Source organism: Coenobita brevimanus, chromosome 31 (genome assembly GCF_032717465.1).
Source record: "Coenobita brevimanus isolate Jiangsu-jjx chromosome 31, ASM3271746v2, whole genome shotgun sequence".
Taxonomy (NCBI): Eukaryota; Metazoa; Arthropoda; class Malacostraca; order Decapoda; family Coenobitidae; genus Coenobita; species Coenobita brevimanus.
The window spans coordinates 27,049,291-27,074,731 of record NC_136984.1 but is presented as its reverse complement, the minus strand read 5'-3'; the positions used below and the strand labels follow the sequence as shown (position 1 = coordinate 27,074,731).

Genomic DNA, 25,441 nt, shown 5'->3' with positions numbered 1-25,441 from the left:
CCGATAACACTGACGAAACAAGTTACCTTCTGTGACAGAATTATTAAAGAGACAGAGGGTCTTATGGCCCTAGTGACAACACCAAAACTTTTAAGCCCAGCTTCAGATAGAATAGGTAAAAAAGAACATAAACAAACTAAAGAAAATGACTCTGAACTTGAAACAGTATAAAACCTACACACCACTGTGAATGACCTCACTGAGCATCAGCAAGAAAACTAGAAATTTGTTGTGGACATCCTCGATCATACAGAGGACAGCAGCAAATTATGTAAAACAATTAGAAATATCCACACATCACATCTCTCACCCCCCACCAATTCAGGAAGCCCTACAAAGCAATGATGGGACATCCCTGCAAGAATGAAAGAACAGAGAATCTAATAAACTGTTATGCATCAATAAGCCACAAAAACAATGATTTTCAAGAGAGACATATCTGAAAAAGAAGGAAGCACACAAGCTCTATCTCCATTTGCCTCACAGGTAAAGCACTTGATAACAGATGAAAGTAATAGGTCATGATCAGTTTTCAACTCCTGAACTTGCAACCAAAACCTTGATATCTGAAGAATACCAGCCAGCACTGCCGCATATCACTACTTTGAACATCATCCAAATTAATGATAAAGTTATAAAGAATATCGCCCACACGGCCTCTTCGTTTGACTCCCAGAATGGGTTTCGACCTAATCACTCTACTACACCCACCTCTTCACACTGCCTCAACTCATCCCTGTGGGCTTCAACAAAATACAACAATTAAAAATCACTCTACCAACTATAGACATAAACACAGCTTTTGACACAGTACCCAACCACATTCTTAATATCAATAATAACTGTGCCGCAACAACTCAGTCATATTTTGCTGAGAAAAGTTATTTCCTGTTTACTTGAAAAAAAAAAAAATCCCACTAGGTATCAGTAACACAAAGAATGGTAAAAAAAAAAACATCAGTTAACAATGAAAATTGGAGGAATCCCGTCTCCTTCAGAAAAATAAACATGTTAGCCAGATAGTCTGAGCCTTATCCAAGGATGGCGGACAGGCAGTAAGAATCATCTATCACACTGTGCTTATAGATAAACCTCTGACGCAGGTTCCTGGACTCGGACACTGGACAAACATGTGGCGGCCGGTAAGGGGAACCAGGCAGTCATCACAATACGGCTGAGCCGCACCACACATAAGGAACCCATGAGTAAACCATAAGAGCCCAATGTGAAGCCGAGAAAAAGCCACCTCTAAATGCCGAAGCATGGGCTGGATAACTAGAATTGTTATATAATTCTTGGCATCAAAACAACTCAGTTAAAAAGCGCAGGAAAAAAAAAATCAAAGCTTGCGTACTATAGCAAAAAGTGATATTCCCATGTAGAAATAAAGCTTAAAAATGACAACATACAAAGTAAATATCGATTACCTATAAACAGAGTAGGAAGTTCGCCTCCTTAAGAGAAGAAAAAATATCAGTCATATAACCAGATGCTCCTCCAATCATCGAAGACAGTAAACACCACCCGTCCCCCTATGCCTATGGAGTAACCTCTGCTGCAGATGCCCAAAGCTTGGGCACTCAACTAGCAAGGTTTCTGGCTTGGTGCCAGAAGGAGCAGGACAAATATGAATCGGAGAGTTCAGAGCATTTAGTACGAATTAAATAATTTTTAGAAGAGCGAAAAACAGACGTAGCACAATTCTGGGCAGACATAAAAGAGATGAGATTCACCTGTGGGTTAGGCCCTATACCTTTTGTAGGCCTCTTCCTTGCAGTAGACAGCATTAGAATGAACAAGATTAAATCAGTTTTTTCCACTTAGACACAAGATAAGAGAGAGGAATGTATGATTCCATGCTCGAAAGAATAAACTCCATAATGTTCCAGGCACACTCAGACGGCTCTCAGCCATTGAAGCAATAATCATTCAGTAAAAAAACAAAAAAAAATAATAAAAAAAACTGCCTGACGGATTCCCAATCAGCAACTCGTATGTACCACAGCGGCTGCTTCTAAGGAGGGTTCACAGGCCATACTGGCGTGGCTGGTCAGGTTAAGGTAATAAGGTTGTGATCAGAGGAGCCCGACAGAGAAAGAGAGAGAGAGAGAGAGAGCAGGGCAGTACTCCCAAGGTGGATGGAAAGCTGATGACAGGGAGACCTGGAGCTCCCGCTTCATCAGCCCTCGGGACTTGGTCCTGACCATCCCCCTTTGCTGAACTTTTTCAGTGTCTCATTAACACAGAGATTAGGCCAGCATGCTCTCCAATACAAGTTTCTCTAACTGTCAGCATCAAACTACATGCACAGTACACACTACACTTCTCTTTCAAAATTAAAAAAGTAAAATGGAGCAATCAAATCTAGCCTCGGAGTCCCCAGGGAGGAGGGGGGGTTCCCATAAATTCCCGTACCATCAGCCCCTCTCCCGGTGACGACTCAGAGAGATGCCTGGAACCACTCTCTGACTCACTTCTTTTTCATTTCTACAACATTCACGGCCTTTCCACTAATTTTCTCTCTGTCGAACACCACCTCTCCTTCACTAAACCTCACCTTCTTTTCTTGACAGAGACTCAGCTGTCTGAAGCAACTGACAGCAAATCCTTTTCTATTTCCTCCTACTTTCTCTATACTCATTTCAAAGCCAAAGGTGGCTGTTGTGTATATATACGCAACGATTTATCTTGCTCTCATGTTCCTGAACTTGAGTCTTCTGAATTCTTTTCTCTCTGGCTTCGGCTTTCTTGTTATTCTCTGACTAAATATTTCTGTGCTGTTTACTTACCCCCTAATTCTACTGACTATCAAAAATTCGTCGACTGTCTTACTTCTGCGATGGAACACATTCAATCCATTTCTCCTTTCTCTGAAATCTCCATTCTTGGAGATTTCAATATTCACCACCACCTTTGACTCTCCTCTTCTTTCACTGATCCACCTGGTGAACAGGCCTACATCTTTTCTATTTTCAGTGACCTAGAGCAGCTTGTACAGCACCCTACCCGTATCCCTGATCGCTTTGGAGAGAGCTCCAACATAATTGACATCTTCCTTACAACTAATTCTTCCGCTTACACTGTTAATTTTTCCTTTCCGTTGGGCTCCTCTGATCACAACCTTATTACTTTAACCTGTCCTATCGCTCCAGTACGGCCTGTGGACCCTCGAAAGAAACGTTGTCTGTTGCACTTCGGAGCTGCAGATTGGGAGGCCCTCAGACAGTACTTCATTGATTTTCCATGGATTGATTATTGCTTCCATGATCGGAAGCCATCTGGGTGTGCCTTGCACATTACAGAGGGTATTCTCTCGGGCATGGAAGCATACACTCCTTTCTCATACCCTTTGACTAATGCAAGAAAGCCTTGGTTTAATAATGCGTGTTCTTATGCTGTTCACAAGGAGAGGGGCTATAAAAGATACCAGAGCCAACCCACCCCTGAATCACATCTTTTTTTTGTTTCTGCCTGGAATCGTGCTAAGTCGGTCCTTTGCTCTGCTAAAAATAATTTCACATGTACTAAGTGCTCTCAACTCTCCAACTCGAATTCTTCCTGCTCCTTTTGGCACATTGTCAAGAACCTTTCTAACAACTTTACTTCATCATCCATCCCTCCTCTTTTCTATTCTGATGGCCATGTAGCTATTTCTTCTACTGATAAAGCAGATCTCTTCGTTCAGATTTTCTCCCCCGATTCCACATTAGATGATTCTGGTGCTGTTCCTCCATCACTTCCCCCCTCAGACTTCCTCATGGCTGACATTAAAATTTCTTCAGCTGATGTATTTCCTGCCATCACTGGCCTCAATAATAGTAAGGCATATGGGCCTGATGGAGTCCCTCCTGTTGTCCTCAAGAACTGTGCTTCTGTGCTTACACCCTGCCTAGGTAAACTCTTTCGCCTTTGTCTGTCAACTTGTACCTTTCCTGCTTGCTGGAAGTTTTCTCTCATTCAGCCAGTCCCAAAGACTTCCCAACCCTCTAAATATCGTCCAATTGCTTTAACATCCTGTGTCTCAAAAGTTTTCGAGTCAATTCTCAATAGAAAAATTTTAAAGCATCTTTCCTATCACAACCTTCTTTCTGATCGTCAGTATGGGTTTCGTCAGGGATGCTCCACTGGTGATCTTCTCACCTATATTTCAGACTCCGGGTCATCATCATTTCGGGATTTTGGCAAAGGCTTTGCCATTGCACTTGACATCTCAAAGGCTTTTGGTCGAGTCTGGCATAAGTCTTTAATTTCCAAACCGCCCTCTTACGGTTTCTATCCTTCTATCTGTGCCTTCATCAATAGCTTCCTTTCTGGTCATTCTATAGCTGTTGTTGTAGACGGCCTTCATTCTTTTCTTAGATCTATCAACAGTGGTGTTCCTCAGGGCTCTGTCCTATCACCAACTCTTCCTCTTATTCAACAATGACCTTCTAAGCCGTACATCTAATCTTATCCACCCGTACACTGATGATTCCACCCTTCACCTTTCCATTCGGTTTTTGCAGCGTCCACCTCAGCAGTTACTTCAACAAACAAGGGATGAGGCTATGGCACACCTAATGTCTGACTTGGCTCGTATTTTTGACTGGGGCAAAAATAATCTTGTTTTTAATGCATCAAAAACTCCGTTTTTGCACCTATCAACCTGACACAATCTTCCACAGGAGTACCCTCTAAGGTTTAATAATATCCAGGTCAATCCTGCATCATCCATGAACATGCTTGGGGTTTCATTCACTCGGGACTTATCTTGGAATAATCACATTGCATCTCTTGTAAAATTTGCTTCCAAGAGATTAGGTGTGCTAAGCCGACTCCGTGTCTTCTTTACGTCCGCATAGTTTTTGACTTTATACACGGGTTTTATTCATCCCTGTATATAATACAACTCTCATGTGCAGTGAGGCTCCCCACATACAGCTATTCTTAATACGGTGGAGTCAAAGGCTTTTCGTCTCATCAACTCTCCTCCTCTTACTGGCTCTTTCAAACTCTGTGTCTTCGCCGCACTGTTGCATCTTTATCTCTTTTCTATTGCTACTTCAATGGTCACTGCTCCTCTAAACTGTCTGCTTGCATCCCTCCACCTCTACGACGGGAACATAGCACCCGTCTATCAACAAATTCTCATCCCTTTTCTGTCCAACTCTCTAATGCAAGAGTTAACCGTTACTCACAGTCCTTCATTTATGCAACAGGTCAACTCTGGAACTGTCTCCCTCTGCCTATATTTCCTGTTTCCTATGATCTCCAGTCTTTCAAACGCAGTGTGGCCAGGCATATCAAAATGATCGGATCTTGAATTTGGCTCTCTGTTTTATTTTGTTTTTCTCCTGGAGGGAACTGTTATTGTGGACTCATGGCCTTTAGTTCCTTCTTCCTCGCATAAAAAAAAAGTGCTCATATCGGACTCGACCAAGATTTTGGCCATATCTTGATACCCTGATGGTTTCATGTTGATAGCTCAAGCTGTTCATGAGATATAATGATGCTAAAGGCAGATGATAAAAACTACTTAAAAATTGGCACCCATTTTGGTGACCTTGACCTTGACTCCGAGTGCCATTTCGAACTCATTCAAGATTTTGGCCATATCTTGTTACCCTGAAGGTTTCATGTCCATAGCTCACTCCGTTCACGAGATATAATGGGAACAGATACACAGACAATGGTAACACACACACACACACACATACACACACACACACACACACACACACACACACACACACACACACACACACACACACACACACACACAAACACACACACACACACACAGACGCAGGCAAGAACATTATCGCTCTGCCTTGGTAAAGGCTGGTGATTAAAAAAAAAATACACTAAGCTGTAGTTGTCCCTATGTGGTGAAATGTCCTGAAAATTTTATGCAATGTGTACTCTAACCTAACCCAATCTAACTCAGCCAAACCAAACCGAACTCATACCTAACCTAATGCAACCTACCCCAACCCATCACCTAACCCAAATGTCAGCAAGAAGTGGGAATGGAAACTCTCATCTGGCTACAGCTCCAAGTTTATTAATTTCTGCACATGTGCACAACATCCAGGAAAGAACTCACCATGTGAGACAACTAATAATGTTACACAAGGTTCCTGAAGTCTGCAGGCATGAGAAGGGTATAGTGGAAGCAGCATGTCCAGTCATAACATGAGTAAGATGACTGAGGCTGATTGGTTCTCAAGTATATGCCAGCAGGCTGGGCAAATGGGTCGGACACCCACAGCGACCAAGCAAGAGTGTGGATACTCAAACAGTGATGTGTGAAACACAAGCTGGATCCTTTCACTTATCCATCTGGTGCTACGCGCCCGTCGTAGAGGTGGAGGAATGCATGCAGACAGTTCAGAGGAGCAGTGACCATTAAAGTAGCGATAGAAAAGAGATAAAGATGCAACAGTGTGGCGAAGAGACAGAGGTTGAAGGGAGTCAGTAAGAGGAGGAGATTTAATGAGACGAAAAGCCTTTGACTCCACCCTATTGAGAAGAGCTGTATGTGGGGAGCCTCCCCACACATGAGAGTTGTACTCCACACAGGGGCGGATAAAACCCCTGTATAGAGTCAACAATAATTGTGCCGGGGTAAAGAAAGAACGGAGTTGGCTTAGCACACCTAATCTCTTGGAAGCAGATTTTACAAGAGATGTAATATGAACTTTCCAAGATAAGTCCCGAGTAAATGAAACCCCAAGCATGTTCATGGATGATGCAGGATTAAGCTGAATATTATTAAACATTAGTGGGTATACCTGTGGAAGATTTTGTCAGGCTGATAGGTGTAAAAACTGAGTCTTAGATGCATTAAAAACAAGCAGATTATTTTCACCCCAGTCAGAGATACGAGCCAAGTCAGACATTAGGTGTGCCATAGCCTCATCTCTTGTTTGTTGAAGTAACTACTGAGATGGGCGTTGCGGGAACCGAATGGAAAGGTGAAGGGTGGAGTCATCAGCATATGAGTGGATAGGGTTAGATGTATAGCTTAGAAGGTCATTGATGAATAAAAGGAAGAGAGTTGGTGATAGGACAGAGCACTAAGGAACACCATTGTTGATAGATCTAGGAGAAGAACGATGACCGTCTACAACAGCGGCTATAGAACGACCAGAAAGGAAGCTAGCAATGAAGGCACAGATAGAAGGATAGAAACCGTAAGAGGGCAGTTTGGAAATTAAAGATTTATGCCAGACTCGATCGAAAGCCTTTGAGATGTCAAGTGCAATGGCAAAGCTTTCGCCAAAGTCCCGAAAGGAGGATGACCAGGAGTCTGAAAGGTATGTGAGAAGATCGCCTGTGGAACGACCCTGAAGGAAGCCGTACTGACGATCAGAAAGAAGGTTGTGATAGGAAAGATGCCTTAAAATTTTTCCATTGAGAATTGACTCGAAAACTTTTGAAATACAGGACGTTAAAGCAATTGGACGATAGTTGGAGGGTTGGGAATGGTCACTCTTCTTTAGGACTGGCTGAATGAGAGCAAGCTTCCAGCAAGAAGGAAAGGTACAAGTTGACAGACAAGGCGAAAGAGTTTGCCTAGGCAGGGTGTAAGCACTGAAGCACAGTTCTTGAGAACAACAGGAGGGACTCCATCAGGCCCATATGCCTTACTATTACTGAGGCCAGTGATGGCAGGAAATACATCAGCTGAAGAAATTTTAATGTCAGCCATGAGGAAGTCAGAGGGGGGGAAGTGAAGGAGGAACAGCACCGGAATCGTCTAAGGTGGAATTGGAGGAGAAAGTCTGTGTGAAGAGATCTGCTTTATCAGTAGAAGAAATAGCTACAGAACCATCAGAGTAGAAAAGAGGAGGGAAGGATGATGAGGTAAAGTTATTAGAAAAGTTTTTGGCAAGGTGTCAGAAGGAGCAGGAAGAATTCGAGTTGGAGAGTTGAGAGCATTTAGTACGGATGAAATTATTTTTGGCAGAGCAAAGAACAGACTTAGCACTTGGGGTCAAGGTCAAGGTTACCAAAATGGCTGGCAATGGCTAACTAGTTTTTTTAATGGATTGGCTTTTTGTGAAATGCGGTAACTGAATTCCATTGAGTTTTGTTAATTTTCTTCACATTAGGTTTGTAACCAAAATAGCTTGTAACTTGGCCAACAGCATATTCTGGCAGGCGATCTGCATTTGGCTCCTGAATACTTTTCTTTCATTTATATTAATGCATCCAACTCTGGGCAATGGTTTCAGGGCCTATCCCTAGGGTATATCCCCAAGGCTGTGTAGTCCTCCTACATCTCCACATTTCACCAGTTTGGTGCTAGCACCCACCGTCCATACTAAATACATGCAAGGGCAGTCTCATACAGGACTGGTGTATTGACATAAACAGGGGTGTTTCTATGACTTGTATGTGGGTCTTCTGGTAAATCAGTGAAGTCTACATTTTATGAATTTCAAACTTATAAACTGTTCCCTGCCCCTGTGGGGATTAAAGCTGGGTCCTTTAGGACTGCAGGCCACCTCTCTACCAATTGAGACATCGCCTCCCCCATATTGTCATACATTGCCTCAATTTCTGTGCTTGCGCACAAAGCCCAGCTGACCATTCGTCATGGGGAGTAACTCATCACGTGACACAAGCCCAAACATCCCCCGTGAGACATGAGGTAAGAGATCACCTTGCAACTTGTAAGACTGCATAAGGAGGAATGTAGCAGAAAGTGGGCACAGTTTGATTTTAATGAAGAGTCAGAGGATATGGTTTCCAGCATATTGTGAATGAGGAAAGCAAAAGTAGCAACCCAGACGTGGATTATGATGTTTCAGTAACCCACTGCACAATGGCTACACCTCTTTGGCTACTTCTCCATGGGGGAGGGGGAATTGTGGAAACTGATGGATGTATGTTCAGGGTATTTAACAGTCAGGTATCTGATTTTGATCATCATATTGTAAAAAAATAAATCTTCTATAATTTTTAATGCAAGGAAGAAAGAACTAAAGGCCAGAAGCCTGCTAGGTTCTTTCCGTCAAGAAAAAGTAAAGTAACAGAGCCAAATTCAATATCATATCATTGGAATACACTGTTGCACTAGTTGAGGAGGGCAGTACTCCCAAGGCGAATGGAATGCTGATGACAGGGAGAGCTGGAGCTCCCGTTCCATCAACCCTTGGGACTAGCTCCTGACCATTCCCTTTTCCTGACCTTTTTCAGTGTTTCAGTAACACAGAGAGAAGGTCAGCATGCTCTCCAATACAAGTTCATCTAACTGTCAACACCAAACTACATGCACATTACAGACTACAATTCCTATTCAAAATTTTAACCAAACGACACCTAATAACCAAGCCTTGGAGTCAGCAGGGAGTGGAGACCATCAGAACCCCCACCATCCGCTCCTCTCCCGTTGACAATCCAGCAAGATGCATGGAACCACTGTCTAACTTCATTTTCGCAATATTCACGGACGTTCCTCCAACTTTCTCTCTGTTGAGCACCTCCTCTCCTCCTCTAAACCTCATCATCTCTTCCTAACTGAGACTCAGCTGTCTGAGGCAACTGATGGCAAACTCTTCTCTGCATCCTCCAACTTTCCCTATAGGCTACTCATTTCAAAGCCAAAGGTGGCTACTGTGTATTATGTACGCAACAACATATCTTGCTTTCGTGTTCCTGAACTTGAATTTTCCGAATTTTTTACTCACTGGCTTCGGCTTTCCTGTCATTCTCTGACTTTATATATCTGTGATAATCCTCTAATCCTACTGAGTATGAAAAATTCTTTGACTATCTTACTACTGAGATGGAACACATCCTATCTGATTCTCCTTTCTCTGAAATCTCCATTCTAGGAGATTTCAGTGTTTACCACCACCTTTGGCTCATCTCTCCTTTCATTGATCCAGCTGGTGAACAAGACTACATCTCTTGTTTCTTCAATGACCGAGAAGAGCTTGTACAACACCCTACCCATATCCCTGACCGTCACTGAGAGAGTTCCAACATACATGACCTCTTCCATTCAACTAATTCTTTTGCTTACACTGTTAAGCTTTCTTCTCCACTGGGCTCCTCTGATCACAACTTTTCACCCTAACCTGTTCTATCACTTAAGTAAGCACTGTAGACCCTCCAAAGAAGCGTTCATTGCGGTTTTTTGGAGCAGCTGATTGGAAGGCCATCAGGCAGTATATGATATTCCTTGGAATGATTATTGCCTTCATGGCCGACAGCCATCTGAGTGTACCTTGTGCATTATGGACGTTGTTCTCTAGGGCATGAAAGCATACATTCCTTTCTCATATCCTCTGACTATTAAAAAAAAAAAAAATGGTTTAATCATACTTGTTCTAATGTTGTCCACAGTAAGAAAGCCTACAAATGGTACTGGAGCCATCCTACTCCTGAATCCCATCTCTTTAAGATTTCTGCCCAGAATCGTGCAAAGATTACTCTTTACTCTGCTAAAAATAATATCATCTATACTAAATGCTCTGAATTCTACAACTCGAATTCTTTCTGCTCCTTCTGGCACCTTGCCAAAGCCTTTCTAACAACTCTGCATCATCCTTCCACCCTCTTCTCTATTCTGATGGCTCCGTAGCTATTTCTTCTACTGATAAAGCAGATCCTCCAATTCTACCTTAGACAATTGAAATGTCTTCAACTGATGTATTATCTACCATCACTTGCCTCAGTACTAACAGTGCATATGGGCCTGATGCAGGGGGCGTAGCAGACAGTGTCAGGACTCTACTTATGCAACCTCGGACACCACTGAAAAAGCGAACACAAATGATGAAAACAAACTAGAGGAAATAAATACATACAAAAATAAATTAAAATTGCATAACAAACAAACAAAAAATAAGTGCAACTGTTGCTACAAATGCCACAATACAGCATAAACTCCCATAAGTGAATCAACGAGCAAAGTTATTGTTCTCCAAGAACCAGTTGTAATGTGCATCATCACTATCATCGACCGCTGCATGACTGGATTAGCTAATTAATAGATTTTTTTTTTTCGGTAGGAAACGATGAGGGGACTTATAATACGTATTGTATAATATTACTATTTGAAGTGTTACAAATGACTTATTCATAATACAATTGATTGCTGCTATTGTGTTACTATTGTGTAATTATATGCACGTGCACACAATTATGTCGCAACTTACAGTGTAACATACAGTGTAACTGTACAATATTACTACAGTTACTACAGTTAACTACACTATTACTGCAATTATGTTGTTACAATTATGTAACTACAAACGATAGCAATACTGGAATTATGTTGCTGGAATTATGTAACTACAAATGATAGGATTACTGCACTTATGTTACAGTTGGTAAAATTATGTAACTACAAGCGCTAATATTACTACAATTAGGTAACACTTGCAATATTACTTCATTTAAAAATACAGTTATGTAACAATTACAACACTACTTCAATTAAGAATACAATTATGTAACAGTGACATTCATACAATGTAACTACAGTGTTCCTACAATTCTGTGTTACCAGAATCATCATACAAGTTAAGCGTAATATTAGGCATTACTATAGGCATTAACACCGTATGTACTGTAATGTAATGACCTAGCAATTTCACCATTGCACAATTATATGTGTGTGTCTGTTGTACGTGCATATTTGTGTTACTGTATTACTACAATATGTTATACAATATTCTATGTTCAATATTACTAGATAACAGCTAGTGACATATATATTCATATGATCGAATGATCTAGTAATATTACCATTGCATAAATATATATTCGAATGTCTGTTTTATATACACATTTGTGCCAATATATTACCACAATATGTTATGCAATATCCAATATTCAATTTTACTACCATGTATTTACTCCATTATACATACAATATATTACTACAATATGTTATGTTTCTACTATATTATTGTTCCTACAATATTATAATCAATACTATGTATTAATAGATTAGAATTAATTGCTACATGCTGTCATAGGTTCACCAGCAGGTCGTGACCGAGCGATGTCAGGACTCTAAAATATCATAATGCAGTATATAATACCTGGTAGCATACATATGTAATCTAGAGGTTAAGTCAAAGTCATGGCTAGGGGCTGGAAGAAGTGACGTTCGCACTCTCAGGAATGCCATGTACAGCACCTCGTGACGCCTGATAGGAGAGTCACCAGAATTGAGAAAATTCTACTCAACCGTGCATTACACGTGACACAACCTCTTCTGTATGAGAGAGAAGGAAGAAGCAGGCAGAAGGAGACAAGAGAGAGAACAAGAAGAGGGTCTAGACTTTAGAGAGAAGCACGGTGGGATAAAAGTGCAGGCTCGCGAAGTTAGCAAGTATAAAGTGCATTCACCTCAATATGCTCTTGTATGACATACTTAGTATAATTTTTGAGATATCCTTTTTGAAGAAATAAACTACAAACAAACCCCAGCATTAATCTCTATCTTTCTCCTGTCATCAATTACAAGTAAACTAAGATGATCCTCAAATCAACTCACGGTTAACTACAGGTCGGCTGCGACTACGATATAATTAACTACAAGTTTAATAAACGTTCACAAGGGGGGGCGGGAGAAAGATATCTATAGATCCTTGAAAAGGTGGTGGGAGGCGAGTGAAACGTGCATCTGCGGCTGGGGGGTCTAGGGGGGCTCACAGTGCACCCCAGGAAACCATTTTCAAATTAAGTACTTTTAGGGGCTTTTTGAGACCAATGCAAGTATGTATTGGAATATTTAGATGACAACTCATTATAGTGAAAATGGCAACAATAGAGCGAGAAAATGATTTTGGCAAAAGAAAAAAGAAGCTTTTTTAATGATCCTTATGGAATAAAAGAACAATAATCTGGGAGTGTCATGTGCATTTTTCTCGCCCTAGAGAGCATAATAATCTTACCTAAGTTAGTTGGAACCTGGAAATGTCAACATTAATCTGACAAAGGTGATAACAAAAACATATTGTGTTCTAAATGAACAGTAATATAATTTTTAATAATCCACAAATCTCTTGGTACCTCAAACCTCAAGTATCACAAAACATATTAAGAACCACTTCCATAGTCCATACATCATCTATAATTATAAATGTGCCATGCATTGAACGTCTACCCACTTGGTAAAACTAAAACGGTAAACCTTTAAAATATGCCAAATTACTTAGACTTTGCTAGTTTTAATTGAATGCTCTAAGAAAAAAATATTTTATAATGCATATATATATATATATATATATGAAGATAGATATAGACACACACACACACACACACACACACACACACACACACACACACACACACACACACACACACACGCACGCGCGCGCGCGCCTGATTTCTACTTTGATAACAGGCAACAAAAGGTCTGGCACTCATTCGAGCTTATCGTTTTCATACTTTGAACAGATATTGCTCTAGAAATCATAGTTTTGATTAATTAAATTAGAAGGAAACACTGATTAACAAAAACATAAGATACTGTCAAACTCAGACAAATAAATGTAGTTTCGTTCATACTGGTACTCTATAACCCCTATATCAACTCAAAAAAAAAGATAATCTAGATACTTATATAATTATGCTCTGGGCTAATGTATGGCCCGGCCTTCACCATATGTGAAGGATCTCTAAAAACGAACAAACGAACATACATATGCTCTCAGCAACTTTGCATGCCATGACAGTGCTGCATATTCATAAAAAGAGATTCAGTCTTCTCGCTTTTCCCTTCGAGAACTGATCCAAAATTATGTCTGCATGACGCTGACTCACTGCCTAGGTGAACTCTTTCGTCTTTGTCAACTCGAGCCTTCCCTTCTTGCTGGAAGTTTGCTCTCAGTCAGCCTGTCCCAAAGACTGGTGACCATTCCCAGCCCTCTAACTATCGCCCAATTGCTTTATCATCCAATGTTTATATAGTTTTCGAGTCTATTCTTATCCAACAAGTCAGCAGTTCACTAAAAGATCGAACTCTCCAAAATGGGTTGATAGCAACTGTGCCAGAGCAACGGCCCAAAAGTCATTAACATAGGAGGAGTAGACTGTAGCACCAGTCGAGCAGGGCAGTACTCCCAAGGTGGATGGAAAGCTGATGACAGGGAGAGCTGGAGCTCCGGCTTCTTCAGCCCTCGGGACTAGTTCCTGACCATCCCCCTTTACTGAACTTTTTCATTGTCCCAGTAACAGAGACTAGGCCAGCATGCTCTACAATAAAAGTTTCTCTAACTGTCAACACCAATCTACATGCACAGTACACACTACACATCCTTTTCAAAATTTAAAAAAGGAAAATGGCGAACATAATATATGCCACGGAGTCCCCGGGGGGGGGGGGACACAAATGCCCCCATCACCCGCCCTTCTCCCGGAGACGACTCCTCCACTTGCCTGGAACCACAGTCTGACTTACTTTTTCATTTCTGCAACATTCACGGTCTTTCTTCTTTCTCTCTGTTGAACACCACCTCTCCTCCTCTGAACCTCACCTTCTTTTTTTTTTTTTAACCGAGACTCAGCTCTCTGAGGCAACTGACAGCAAACCCTTTTCTGTATCCTCCTACTTTCTCTACACTCATTTCAAAGCCAAAGGTGGCTGTTGTGTATATGTACGCAACGACGTATCTTGCTCTCGTGTTCCTGATCTCGATTCTTTGAATTTTCTATTCTCTGGCTTCGGCTTTCCTGTCATTCTCTGACTAAATATATCTGCGCTGTTTACATATCCACTAATTCTACTGACTATCAAAAATTTTTCGAGTATCTTACTTCCATGATGGAACACATTCTATCCATTTCTTCTTACTCTGAAATCTCCATTCTAGATTTCAATGTTCACCACCTCCTTTGGCTCTCCTATCCTTTCACTGATGCACCTGGTGAACAAGCCTACATCTTTTCTATCCTTAATGACCTAGAGCAGCTTGTACAGCACCCTACCGGTATCCCTGACCGCCTTAGAGAGAGCTCCAACACTCTTGACCTCTTGCTTACAACAAATCCTTCTGCTTACACTGTTAATCTATCCTCACCCTTTGAGCTCCTCCGATCAAAGCCTTATTACCTTAACCTGTCCTATCACTCTGGTACGGCCTGTGGACCCTCCAAAGAAACGTCGTCTGTGGCACTTTGGAGCTGCGGATCGGGAGGCCCTCAGGCAGTACTTCTTTTATTTTCCATGGAATGATTACTGCTTCCATGGCCGGGAGCCATCTGAGTGTGCCTTGCGCATTACAGAGGTTATTCTCTCAGGCATGGAAGCCTACATTCCTTTCTCATATCCTTTGACTAATACAAGAAAGCCTTGGTTTAATCATGCTTGTTCTAATGCTGTCTGCAACAAAGAGAGGGCCTATTAAAGGTACCAGAGCCAACCCACCCCTGAATCACATCTTTTTTATGTTTTATGTTTTTGCCTGGAATTGTGTTCTTCACTGTGCTAAAAATAATTTCATCAGTACTAAATGCTCTCAACTCTCCAACTCGAATTCTTCCCTCTCCTTCTGGCACTTTGCCAAAAACCTTTCTAACACCTTTACCTCATCATCCTTCACTCCTCTTTCCTACTGTCATGGCTGTGTAGCTATTTCTTCTACTGATAAAGCTGATCTCTTCGCTCAGACTTTTTCCTCCAATTCCACCTTAGACGATTCCGGTGCTGTTCCTCCATCGCTTCCCCTCTATGACTTCCTCATGGCTGACATTAAAATTTCTTCAGCTGATGTATTTTCTGCCATCACTGGCCTCAGTACTAACAAGGCATATTAACCTGACGGAGTCCCTCCTGTTGTCCTCAAGAACTGTGCTTCTGTGCTTACACTCTGTCTGAACTCTTTCACCTTTGTCTTTCAACTTGTGCGTTTCCTTCTTGCTGTAAGTTTGCTCTCATTCAGCCAGTCCCAAAGAAGAGTGACCATTCCCAACCCTCAAACTATCGTCCAATTGCTTTAACATCCTGTGTCTCAAAAGTTTTTGAGTCTATTATTAACAGAAAAATTTTAAAGCATCTTTCGTATTACAACCTTCTCTCTGATTGTCAGTATGGACTCCATCAGGGACGCCCCACTGGCCATCTTCTCACCTTCCTTTCAGACTCCGGGTCGTCCTCCTTTCGGGACTTTGGCGAAAGCTTTGCCGTTGCACTTGACATCTCAAAGGGTTTCGATCGAGTCTGGCATAAATCTTTAATTTCCAAAAAGCCCTCTTACGGTTTCTATCCTTCTACCTGTGCCTTCATCTATAGCTTCCTTTCTGGTCGTTCTACAGTTTAGCTGCTGTTGTAGACGACCATCGTTCTTCTCCTAGATCTATCAACAGTGGTGTTCCTCAAGGCTCTGTCCTACCACCAACTCTCTTTCTTTTACTCATCAATGATCTTCTAAGCTGTACTTCTAACCCTATCCACTCGTATGCTGATGATTCCACCCTCCACCTTCCCAATCAGTTCCCGCAACGTCCATCTCAGCAGTTACGTCAACAAACAAGGGATGAGGCTATGGCACAGCTAATGTCTAACGTGGCTGGTATCTCTGACTGGGGTAAAAATATTCTTGTTCTTTTTAATGCATCAAAGACTCAGTTCTTACACCTGTCAACTCGACAAAATCTTCCTTTTAATGTTTAATAATATCCAGCTCAATCCTGCATCATCCTTGAACGTGCTTGGTGTTTCATTCACTCGGGATTTATCTTGGAAAGATCATATTACATCTCTTGTAAAATCTGTTTCCAAGAGATTAGGTGTGCAAAGCCGTCTCAGTACCTTCTTTACTCCTGCACAGATGTTGACTTTTTACACGGGTTTTATTCTCCCCTGTGTAGAGTACAACTTTCATGTGTGGGGAGGCTCACCACATACAGCTCTTCTCAATATGGTGGAGTCAAAGGCTTTTCGTCTCATTAACTCTCCTCCTCTTACTGGCTTCCTTCAACCTGTCTCTTCACCGCACTGTTGCATCTTTATCTCTTTTCTATCTTTACTTCAAAGGCCACTGCTCCTCTGAACTGTCTGCTTGCATCCCTCCACATCTACGACAGGTGCATGGCACTCGTCTAGCAACAAACTCTCATCCACTTTCTGTCCAACTCTCTAAAGCAGGAGTTAACCATTACTCCCAGTCCATCATATATACAACAGGTCAGCTATGAAACTGTCTCCTTTTGTCTGTATGTCCTACATCCTATGACCTCCAGTCTTTCAGTGTGTCCAGGCATCTCGAAATGAACGGATTTTGAATTTGTCTCTCTTTTGCATTTTTTTTTCTTGGAAGGAACTGTTGTGCGGGCTCCAAGCCTTTTATTTTTTCTTCCTAACATAAAAAAAAAATAAATAAATAATAAAAAACATCTGAATTTCCTTGTCAATTTAAAATTGCTAGAAAGCATGCAAAAGCTGTAATAAATCTCGCTAAAGCAAACTTTCTTCAAAATCAAGCATCAAAACTACTCAATAACCCTAATAACAATAGAATATTCTGGTCAACTCTCACTTCTTTCAATAATAACTTTAACAAGTCATCATCCATTCCCCCACTAAAATCTTCAGATGGCTACATTATAAATGACCCACGTGGGAAAGCGTATATCTTTGCCAGTATATTTGCCAGAAATTCTGCCATAGAGGAGGGCAGCCACAATGTCCCAGTACTAGAAATTGACTCTCCAGAAACTCTTCCACTTAAAATACACATAAGATGCGTAAAATCCATCCTAGACAATTTACCAGCCAACAAAGCTCCAGGCCCATATGGAATTCCTTCAATTGTTCTGAAAAAATATTCCCCAGAACTTGCCTCTGTTCTACCTAAATATTCAGACTATGCATACGTACTTCTTCATTCCCTAATTCGTGGAAAGAAGCCAATATCCACCCAATTCCAAAGACAGGAAGTTCCTTTGACCCCTCTGATTACAGACCAGTTACTGTCACATCTGCTCTTGGTAAAGTATTTGAGACTGTAATTAATAAGCACATAGTTAAACCTTGAATCCAGCAACATAATTAGTGATAGACACCATGGTTTTCGCCACGAAAGATCCACCATTGACATACTCAATCTCCTGACTCATACCATCCATCAATCAATTGACCAACATGGAGAAACTTATGCAGTTGCTCTTGATATTTCTAAAGCTTTCGATAGAGTGTGGCACCGTTCCCTGCTACCCAAACTCCCTTGCTATGGACTAAAGACTTTTGTTCCTCTGCTTTCCTCATATCACAGCGACATAAAAATAAGACTAAAAGTAGATGATGTTTATTAAAATTTCCACTCAGTTAACGCTGGTGTGTCACAGGTATCAGTTTTGCCACCAATCCTGTTCCTGGTTCATATTAATAATCTCTCATCTCTCACCCACAATCCCATCCATTCATATTGCAGATGACTCAACACTTCAGAGTTCCTTCACACTCAAACACCCATTTACAAAGTCTAATATCTCAAACTCTCAACTCAATACAGCCATCTCCATAAATCAAGACTTGTCTACGATCAATGAATGGGGACAAAACAACCTTGTCTCATTTAATGCTAGTAAAACCAAATATATATACAATTTACTAAAAGACAGATATTGGCAGATTCGTATATTACCGTCACTGCTATTAATATTCCCATTTCCAAACGTATTGAAATTCTCGGTGTCTCATTTAACAATGCCCTCAGCTGGACCTCTCATGTCAGATCATTTGCTAAAACCGCCTCAAAGAAACTTGGTTTATTGTACAGAGTCCGTAACTTCTTCACTGATGAGCAGTTAGCTATAATTGATAAGAGTCATGTGCGCTCTCAGCTTGAATATTGCTCACCCTTGTGGAATGGATGTGGAGAGATTGCACTAAAACAGCTAGACAAAATTCAGAACAAACCTATTGCAATTATTAATAACTTTGCTATTATAAATAAATTACCTCCCCTACATGTAAGACGGAATATTGCCTCCCTTGCATTATTTTACAGATATTGTTATGACAAATGCTCAGACGAAGTTGCGTCCATTCTGCCATCTCTCCATACCTTCCCTCGTGCTACACGGATTGGAAGGCCCTCAGGCAGTACTTTTTTTTTTTTTTTCCCCTGGAATGTTTATTGCTTCCATGGCCGGGAGCCATCTGAGTGTGCTTTGGGATAACGGAGGTTATTCTCTCGGGCATGGAAGCATATATTCCCCTCTCATATCCTTTGACTATTACAAGAAAGCCTTGGTTTAATCACACTTGTTCTAATGCTGTCCACAACAAGGAGAGGGTCTATAAAAGGAACCGGAGCCAACCCAGCCCTGAATCACATCTTTCTTATGTCTCTGCCCGGAATCGTGCAAAGTTCCTCGCTCTGCTAAAAATAATTTCATCCTTACTATATGCTCTTAACTCTCCAGTTCGAATTCTTTCCGCTTCTTCTGGCACCTTGCCAGAAACCTTTCTAACAACTTTACCTCATCATCCTTCCCTCTTCTTTTCTACTCTGATGGCTCTGTAGCTATTTGTCCTACTGAAAAAGCAAATATCTTCGCTCAGACTTTCTCCTCCAATTTTACCTTAGACGATTCCGGTGCTGTTCCTCCTTCACTTGCCCCCTCTGACTTCCTTATGGCTGCCATTAAAATATCTTCAGCTGATGTATTTTCTGTCATCACTGGCCTCAGTACTAACAAGGCATATGGACCTGATGGAGTCCTTCCCGTTGTCCTCAAGAACTGTGTTTTTGTGCCTACACACTGCCTAGGTAAACTCCTTCGCTTTTGTCTATCAACTTGTACGTTTCCTTCTTGCTGTAAGTTTGCTCTCATTCAGCCAGTCCCAAAGAAGGTGACCATTCCCCACCCTCTAACTATCGCTCAGTTGCTTTAACATCTTGTATAAAATGAAGATCACCTTAACGAAAAAGTGATTAGATGGCGGCAGTTCTAAGACTCAGGTGGTTTACATCTGGACAGACCTGGCATTAACTCAGCCACCTCTCCTTTATATTATATTATTGCTGCCGCCAGACGATTTTCTTCAGAGTTTTTGAATGACAGGAATTACTTTAGCCCCATTAACCGTTTTACTGACAGAGGTCTGCTCTAAGTTAATGAAGGTGTATGGAAATATTAATACAATGTCTATCTATGTATCTATTTATGTTTATTTATATGTGTCTATTTAGCTATCTAGCTATCTGTCTTCGTGTGTGTGTGGATGTGGAGAGAGAGAGAGAGAGAGAGAGAGAGAGAGAGAGAGAGAGAGAGAGAGAGGGGGTCATTGGCAGTGTTTAGAAGGCATAATTACTGGGAGTGTTAGGTTAGGTTATTTTAGGTTTGGTTAGTTTTGGTTAAGTTAGGAGAGTTTCAGTTGGGTTGTTAGGTCATTTAGGGCTTGGTTAAGTTAAGAAAGTTAGCTGAGGTTTGGTTAGGTTGGGATAGTTTCGGTTAGGTTAGGTTAGGCTATGTTTGGCTTGGTTAGGATAATTTTCGGCAGGTCAGAATAGGTTACGTCATATCAGGTTATTTTGGTTAGATGAAGCATCGTGCCCGGTCCTCCCTCTATTGTGTCTTATGCGTACTGATACAAAGGGATCACTGAGCACTGGCGAGTCCTGAGAACATGACATCTATATCAAATAAATCTTACACTCAGCTTTCTATACCTGTAGCCATTTAACAATAACATTTCAAAGGACATTCACGGCCCTATCGTTAACACATGAGGCAGGAGATGTTTTGTTTGTTTATTCTTGCCATTTCCCGAAGATTTAATTCCGTTTAGGATGACCTTTTTGAACTAGAAAAGCTAAACATAGTGTTAGTGAAGCACTTCAGATTGAAAAACCCATATGAGTGTAGTAAAGGTCTCGTAGCAGGAAGAATAGAACCAAAAATATGTCACGGCCCCATCATTAACACATGAAAGAGGATGCGACTTTATCGTTTTTTTCTTGCCATTTCCGGAAGATTTTATTAAGTTTCAGATAACCTTTCTGACCCGCAAAACCTAAATATAACCTCAATGAATTGCTTCAGTATGAGAAACCCATATGAGTGTAATAAATGTCTCGTAGCAGGAAGAATGTCACTCGGTTCTGAGGGGTTAAAACTATGTGCCGAGATTCAAACAAATCCTCAGTCATTGAAAACCATTATGGAACACTGCTAGATGCGTCTAACCTGCATCCCACATTACAGAGTGCATTCAGCAACAACACAAAATGCTTAGACGCTGTATCATTAATGTATGCATTGCAAATTTTTGTCCAAAACTGATGAATTGTCCACAGTGTGATCTTCAGTTTTAGTAATACAGTACGAGTCATGGCTCCTTTGTATTCAGGTCCTCTTCATTTCTGAAGAATTACATCTCATGATTATTCTATTCATAACTCACCAATATTTATCTTACTACAACCACACACACACACACACACACACACACACACATATATATATATATATATATATATATATATATATATATATATATACTGCATGTAAATATAGATATATGTATGTATATATATAAAATATATATATAATACACACACACACACACACACACATACACGCGCGAGCGGGCTCGTGCACTCTCAATAATTTTTATAAGAGCTTAAGTCAGTGAGGGAAATAATACGCACATGAGCATTGCAATAAGATTATATTTGATAAAGCACACAGGGACCCTCCAAGCAAAACAACAGAAGAATGCAGCAGCCACACACACAAATTCAAGGTGATAATCAACAGTCCATTATGTTTTACCTTATCTGTGTCTTTGGTCAGATATTTATCATAGATTTAGTTTTTTTTTTTTCCTTCAATGTAATCTCGAATCTTGTTACTTGGTTCCTGTTAACGTCTAAGCGATTTTGTTAACTTTGCAGAAAACATTCGTAATGAAAGGATTGTATTCAGTTTTCTTAGCCTCTTCCCAATCCTTTTTCTCCCCTTAAGATGAATAAAATTGTATAAAAGTACCGAAGATACGTTTAGAAATATGGAACGCCATCACAAAGAGGGACGCGATTAGTTTGTTCTGGCTGGGAAGTAACACAGAGGAGCAGATGAAGAAATTAACAGATTTGTGTAGTGTGTGTACAGGATTCTTCATCTGTATCCTCATCACCATTATCTGATTATTATTATTATTATTATTATTATTATTATTATCATTATTATTGTTGTTGTTGTTATTATTATTATTATTACTACTATTATTATTATTATTATTATTATTATTATTATTATTATTATTATTATTATTACTGAACCTCCCTTCCTTCCTACATTTCAGTTGACTAATATACAGTGAAATCTGGCAAATCATCATCATTATCACCCTAACTCTTTTCTTTCGTCATAAGGAAAGGGTGAGATGGGATCTAATAATAAACAAAGAGGAAGCACGCAAGTAGGAATATTACTTAATCAAAATATACTTCCAGAGAAACAAAAAAGATAAAACGTCGGTTATAATATCAGAGAATTGTATATACCTAACAACTATCCTATTACCTTACCCTCTTCACAAAAGACAGGTCATCCATATTTTGCTCTCTCCACACGATATTACACCCTTTTTGGAAGACTGTTCAAACGGAAGGAGAGTTAGATCTTAGTTTTCTCTAACTCCTTCCTTAAGACACGTCCTTCCCAAATTAAGTAAAATCGTCTGGAGGTGTCAAGAATAAAATATGACCTAGTGGTAGTGAAGGGGAAGGGGTGGATGTGCAGGGAACTATGTTGAATCCAGTCGAAGATCTTCCAGGGAGTGACGACTTTGAGCACCCTGTATCGTGACGTACTGTGTGTGTGTGTGTGTGTGTGTGTGTGTGTGTGTGTGTGTGTGTGTGTGTGTTTGTCAACCTCAGCTGAATAAAATCGTCTGAAGGCAACGAGAATACACAGCAAAATAGGTCATCGGACTGAAGGTGTTACTCTTGTCCTTAATTATTCCAGTCCATTGATGCAGGCTGTGAAACGATCCATCTGTTCCTGGAAAAATAATGATAAAAAATGTATACTATAAATAATGTGGTTAATAATGAAGCTTACACTGTGGCTGTTTCTCTCATCCCTCTAACTAGAAAAGCCAAGCTGTGTATTGCCTGACCCTTTGGTGCTCTTGGCCTTGAAAGGAACATGAATGGCTGAAGACAATCCTATATAGATTATTTCAAGAATCTGACTGCGTATTCGCAAAGAATCTTAAGGTATTTATAAAAACTTCACTGAAGACTCTATCTGAATATGGTTTAGATCCCTGGAACACATCGCCTAGCATCCAGTTAGACACAGGGAAAGATTGTTGGAGCCGCCCTGTGGGCTCCAGTCTGGCCCAGTTCTCTCCTGGTTATAATGAGTGACTCAGAGACCAATACATTAGTAGGCTGGGTTCAACCGCCAGACGGTTTTGGCAATTGTCAGCAATTCAGTACAAATGTAGGGGGGGGGGATTATACTAAATTTCGTAACCTAATTTTGAGGGGGAAAATGCTGCATCAGCAGTTCTCACCCATTATGAGCTACGGTGAATAGTATTTTTCAAGTAATAAACTTTTTCAGCTTGAGTCCATTACTCAACCGGTAGAGAAATGAAAATAAATGAAAATAAAATATAAGCCATAGTGATGTATGAAACCCACACCTGACACCTTGCTGTTCAATAATCCATTCTAGGGTTGCTAAGGTCGTCTAGACCTGGCAAGAAGAGCATATAATGTAGTTATTGCACTGTAGTAATTAGGTTAGTAAGTACTTAAGACATCACCAGTAATATCTTTGCGACTATGAATGTTTCACGTAAATTTCGTTTTTCCTTTATTTAGACGATATTCTGCAGATTAGGAAAATTTCTGAACTAAAGAGGGTTATATATAGTCCTCATTAACTCCATCACCAATATAGTCCTTTCACCTTAACTTGGCCCAGATATTAGCCCGATTGCAGCTTATTTCACGCAGCTCAATGACAATAAAAAATGATACAGCTCGGCATCCTTTTCATAGCACTTCTACATGGCTGGCATCATATTCTGTTGATAATCCATTGCTATAAGTCAATAGCCACGCTGAAGAGTTGGTAATTTTATGCCAAGTTAACGTGAGAAGAGTAGAGAGATAAGGTATGATCACCTGGGAGCAGAAAAAAAAAAAAATAATGCATCTTTTTTACTGGTGGAGTTAAAACACTGTACGGTGAATATGATGACATTGTATCCAGTACAGTGACATTATTTTTTATACCTAAAGAAAATTTTATTCAGTTTAGGAAAGAGAATTAAAGCGACGGGGTTAAAGAATAGATTACTGTGTTGCACAAAGATATATACACAATTATACAGGTACACCTAATTTATATCACGCTGTCCAGTTTAATGGTGACAGAACTCTTTCCTGAATTGAAAAAAATAAAAGTCTTGGAATGAATAATGAAACACTCATAGGTAACAAACATAGCCATGGGGAAAGAAATGGTCATGTAGTGAAAAAGTCATAAAGTAAAAAAGTCACGGAGTAAAAAATAGTCATGAAATAAAATAAAGTAATTGGGTAAACATACAGTTATAGGATTATGGGGTAAAAAAAAAAAAAGTAGGCATGGGATAAATAAACAGTCATGGGAAAAAAAAATCTGGGTTAAAAAGCAGTCATGAAGTAAAAAAAAATCGTCATTGAGTTAATAATAAGATAAAAAAATAAGAGTAAAAATTTTAGGCTGTATATGAGTGAGTAACCGGGGGTAATCCAGCAGATACCAACAGAAGCACGAGGTCTTACCCAGTCCAGTTTGTAGGCAACACATCGGTACAGAGGAAAGAAGTTCGCCATGGTAGCGCCCATGTTGCTGAACATCTCCAGAGTGAAGCACCGTTTCTGGAGTTCTGGTTAAGGAACATAACGGAACATTATCTGGTTGGACTTGGAAGAGACTTGAGAGGTTGTGGAGGATAGTGGAGGTTGGAGGATAGTGGTGATTGTGGAGTTGGTGGTAGTGATGTTGATGTTTATTGTATTGGTGGAAGTAGTGAAGGTGATGACAGGTGGTGGTGGTGTTAGTAGATCGTGTATGGTGATGGAAATTAATGGTGGAAGTTAGTAATAGTCGAATATAGTGGTGTTCATTGTGGTGGTTGAAGTTAGTGATGATGGAAGTTAGTGGTGGTGGAAGTTAGTGGTGGTGGAAGTTAGTGGTGGTGGAAGTTAGTGATGATGGAAGTTAGTGGTGGTGGAAGTTAGTGATGATGGAAGTTAGTGGTGGTGAAAGTTAGTGATGATGGAAGTTAGTGATGATGGAAGTTAGTGGTGGTGGAAGTTAGTGGTGGTGGAAGTTAGTGGCGAAGTGGTGGGTGGTGGGTCTTAGAGTTTTTTGGAAAGGTCGTGTGAGGGAGGTAATGGTGACAGTGATGGAGGGGGAGATGGTGGTGGTGAGAGTGATGGAGGAGGAGATGGTGGTGGTGATGGTGATGGAG

At 40.5% G+C, this 25,441-nt stretch overlaps 1 long non-coding RNA gene across 1 annotated transcript in view; it reads right to left on the bottom strand.

The window, feature by feature from the left end:
* Positions 1 to 24,795: 24,795 nt before the first annotated feature.
* LOC145395434 (uncharacterized) overlaps positions 24,796 to 25,441 on the bottom strand; it is a 34,851-nt gene continuing 34,205 nt past the window's right edge. The window contains exon 3 of the long non-coding RNA XR_013896615.1: positions 24,796 to 24,853. This is a non-coding gene — a long non-coding RNA (uncharacterized LOC145395434). The remainder of the gene's footprint in view (positions 24,854 to 25,441) is intronic.